Below are 4,615 nucleotides of genomic sequence, written 5' to 3' on the forward strand. Positions count from 1 at the left end.
AATTGTACTTTTCCTTAGCTCTATATGAATAAATCATTAAAACTTAAACACTATTTTGTTTGTAAATGAATAATACCCGATTCCACACATGTAAAACATTTCTTTATTCCCTAAATATTAAGAACTGGTAGAGTAGAGCTAAAAGGCTTCCATTTAAAGGCACATTTGTTAACTTTAGTCAACTTTTAGGTAACGATTTTGACCAAATCTTTGTCAGTTTAGAGCTACTGTTAAATAATTTAGCAAAGACAATTAATCAAATTTCCATAAAATTTTTCTAATAAATTATCTTACCTTTTTGTTGTGGAATTTGGAACGCTAGTCTTCAGATGTCGGAGCGAAATGTCGTTTAAAAGTTGATCGCGGCTGTAGTTCGTAACAGTGACGCAGTCTGTTGCTATGGCTCTGATTGGCTTAATGCTACCGTTTTATTTTCCCATTGGTTAAATTTTCGGCATGTTTGTGTGTTCCGCCGGAACCTTATAGAATGTGAATATTTATGAACACTATTAACTATAACATGGTCTATGTGAACACAGCCTCACTTGATACCCAGGACACGCTGGAGGGACGATGTTTCTGGCCTGGGAACGCCTTGGGATTCCCCCGGAGGAGCTGGCTCAATTGACTGGGGAGAGGGTAGTCTGGGTCTTCCTGCTTAGGCTGCTACCCCCGCGACCCGACCCCGGATAAGAGGAAGAAGATGGATGGATGTTTGTGGTTTTTACAGTAAAAAATCTAAAAATTACTTGGATTATATGATTTTTGTGTGATTTTAAGTCCATTGTATTAACACAGTAGGTCAAAAGTAAAAGATAACTTGAAATTCACACTTTGGAATTTGTGCTGAAAAGAATGACTCCAAACATGGCAGGTTAAACCATTTTTAGGGTAAAATATGAATGAAAATCAAAAATTGCCCCAAAACATCCAATTTTAGCCAGAGGGTCTAGTTTTATCTGAAGCAGTAAAACTTTGAGGAAGCAGTGAAGCTCTGTGAAATTTGTTGTAGTGATTCATGTTATGAGATACTTAATAAATAATTAGGTGTCAGAAGATAGGTTCTGTTCTCGGGTTGTTCCAGGTTTTCCCCTCCAGAGGGCGTGCTGGATGGGCTGTGGAGGCAGGTGATCAGACGCAGGTGCACTGATGCTACACCTGCGGATTATCAGCCTCGTTACCAGGCGTGTATATAAGGAGCAGGATGCCAGTCTCTCACCACTGGAATGTTAACCTACATGGTAACTCTCAGACCTCCTGAACCAAGAATCTCCTGGTGCTTTTGCATTTAACCTGTTGTTTTCCTCAGGTGACTTCTCTGTGTTTTCTTGCCTGTTGAAACTGAAGCTTGGAGTTTACCGGACGTTTCTTCCTGGATTCTCTGTGAGATTGGAATCGCTCCTCTGTGCACGACCTGCCAGCCCTGCATCACCCGTTTTCTGTCACCTGCCACCTGGAAAGAACCTAATCTGTCTGCCCTGGACCTGTCCACCTCTCCCTGGCGGAGTCACCTTTTCACTGGGAGTAAGTCGGCTGCGTGCAAGTTCCCTCTGAGCTTCCCTCTCTAACATCTCCCCTGTGTTTTCAGTGACCTGAGTTCCCGAGTCGCTCCCGTTCATTCCCTGGACTAATCATCACCATCATTATAACAATAAATTATTCTAAACTGAGTCCTGTGTCTCCTGAGAGAGTTCTCTCTGTATGTGGGTTAGAAGCGTAACTAAAACCATGACATTAAGAAGAAAAACCAAAAGTAAATATAACATCAATTTGTTGTGTCAGCCGGGGAATGCTGTGCTGTTCTTCAGCCAGTGTGAAGCTGTTAGTGTTTCTCAGTCACTCAGAGAGATGGAGCATCAGGCTAAGGACAGATGACCTGTAAGGCAGGTGTTTTACTCTCTGCGAGAAGTGAAGAAATCTGCTTGTGGTCACATGGTTGTTAGAATCTTTTTGTATGGACATTTTATACTCAACAAGAACTGCAGTGCAAAAGTCCTTCAGAACCCCTCCCTCCTCCCACAGTGCCTCGGCTGGGCAGCACTACGCATACTTCCTCCCAGCCAGCATATCCATGGAGACCCTCAGGGCTGTCTCCTCCTTGCACAATAACTGTGCTATCTCCTTCCCAAGTTCTTTGCCATTTGACTATCTTTCTAAGTTTTGCTGGAACAGTTGTAATAACAGCTGTATTTTCTCACTGCTTCAGCCAAATAATAAGTCCATTAAAGCTTGCCGGCTCTTCTGTATAAAAATGCCCACAACAGCTTCTGACCAATCACACAATACTTGGCACAAACACATGTGAGAACAACTTCAGCAGGGCCTTGTGTCTCAAAGTGGCAGACGAAGCTGCTACAGGAACAATATGACACAATTATTGTCATGCAACCACGTGAATGAGAGCAGACTCTGTGACTTCTCATGGATCGTGCAAACAGAACAAAATGATGTGATTTTTGTCACGCAACCATATAAGCGAGTGCTGATTTCTTCACTTTTTACAGAATATACATCTAGCTTAATGCTCTCATTGCCCAGCCTGTCAGTTTAGGTGGATGGCCATGTCTTCATAGGTTTGCAGCTGTGCTGTATTCTTTTCATTTTCAGATGGATTTAACAGTGTGAGGATCTGGAGTTAGCTCCGCCTGAGGGCGGCGCTAACTTTTCCTTCCCCAGCTGCACCTGGTTAACTTGATGAGCTGATCCAGCATTTAAGCCTCTGGCTGGTTCCAGATCATGGCTGGAGCATCAAACCTTACAGGTTAGAGTCTCAGCCGTAGGTTCTAACCCTAAGCGAGTGATTTTGTTAATTACTATTTGCTCTTCGACTCAGGTTGCTGCCTCACCTAGACGATCACTGCCCGACTGGAACTTACCTGAACCACGACTGGATTACTTACCTTGCTGGACCTCTTACCTTCCGGATCATCTTGGGAACCTTTGTCCTCTCCTCGACGCCACGAACGCCTCCTAAACCTGTAAGAAAAAGAAAGACATTATTCACAAACTCATCTGTTTCAACACTAGACCAAGACCTGTACCTGAGACTCACCCTGCTCCTTCTTGCCTTCCAGACTGCTCCTGAAACCACCACTGTAAATACCTGCACTTTGTAAATAAATCACTTACCTTAATCCTCGTCTCCGTGTCTGGTTTCAGCTTCGCTCCATGGACAAAAATACCTGGTTTATGTCAAACAGTGGCTCTTTCATTCACCTTTATTTAACCAGATAAAAACCCACTGACCTGGCCAAAACGTTAGCAACACAACATAAAACTGTGATCAAAAACAAATGACAATATGGGATAAAACATGCAATTATTTTACCCACATAATTGTTTTTTAACTTAAAGTGCAGTGATATGGTATAATGATGTTGTTGTTGATGATGTTGCTGTTCCACGCCGAGTCGGGCCTTGTGAGTTAGACTTGCACACCTGTATTTGATTCTGTTGTAAAGCACTTTGGATCGCCTTGCTGCTGAAAAGTGCTATATAAATTTCACTTCACTTATAAAGTGCTTATACATGTGTGCACACAGAAAAGACCAGCCTGATTTAGAGAACAGCTCACAGTGATGAGTGAGGCGGCTCAGAGCACTGTGGTTTACTGTGTCCAAAGACTGGAAACATCTGGATGGTACACTCACGTACAGAACATCACCCAAATGAAATGAAGGCAAAAAGGTGGCTGATACTAAGATCTTCCTAACTCTGAGAGAAAAACAAGATTTATTTTATAAAAAAAACCCACCTTCAGCTTGAGTTTGGCTACCAACTTAACAATGTGAGCTTTAAATTAAAGTTCACAATCAAGAAGAAATCCCAAGTATTTGTAATTTGAAACAAGTTCTATGTTTTCCTTGTGGAATTAAAATTGATTGGATATTTCCTGGTAGCTCTTTTTTTATTAGAAAATACCATAAGCTGAATTTTGTCTGCATTTAAAAGCAGTTGATGTTTTTGCAGACGAGACTGAACAGTATTAAAAGCATCCTGTGAAAATTAAAAGCTTGAATAAGCAAAGATGAGCAGCAATAAATAGTAGCATTATCTGCTTATGATAGGTTGCATTTGACAAATTCTTACACAGATCATTGACGTAAATTTGATCCCAGACTGAATCTTGGGGCACGTCTTTGACAACATGAAGAAAGAAAGAGGTGGATCCTGCCACCTAAAGACATTCTTTTCTATTGGTCCGATAGTTTTCAAACCAGAAAACTGCATGTTTCAGTAAACCAGTGCGATGTAAGGTATTTATCAGTTGGCTATAATCAACCGAGTCAAATGATTTTGACATGTCAGTAAAACGTATGACACAATATTCTTCACCATCCACAACCTGTGAGATGTTCAAAGCTTAGGACATAGTTTTAAAAGCTAACCCTGTTTTAAACGTCTCAGCCCTGACCTCTCTGGTGTGTTTCTTGGTCTTCATGATGCTGTTTAGTCATTAATGTTCTGTCAGAAACCTCTGACACCTTCACAGGACAGCTGGATTAATACTGATAATAAGACTTCTGCAGGCAACCTGTTAGAGGCACTGAATTGTAGTTTGGGTTTTCAGAGTAAAGGGGGTAAAAACAAATGCATGCCACACTTTTCAGATTTT

This window comes from Kryptolebias marmoratus, linkage group LG14, assembly GCF_001649575.2.
Source record: "Kryptolebias marmoratus isolate JLee-2015 linkage group LG14, ASM164957v2, whole genome shotgun sequence".
Lineage (NCBI taxonomy): Eukaryota > Metazoa > Chordata > Actinopteri > Cyprinodontiformes > Rivulidae > Kryptolebias > Kryptolebias marmoratus.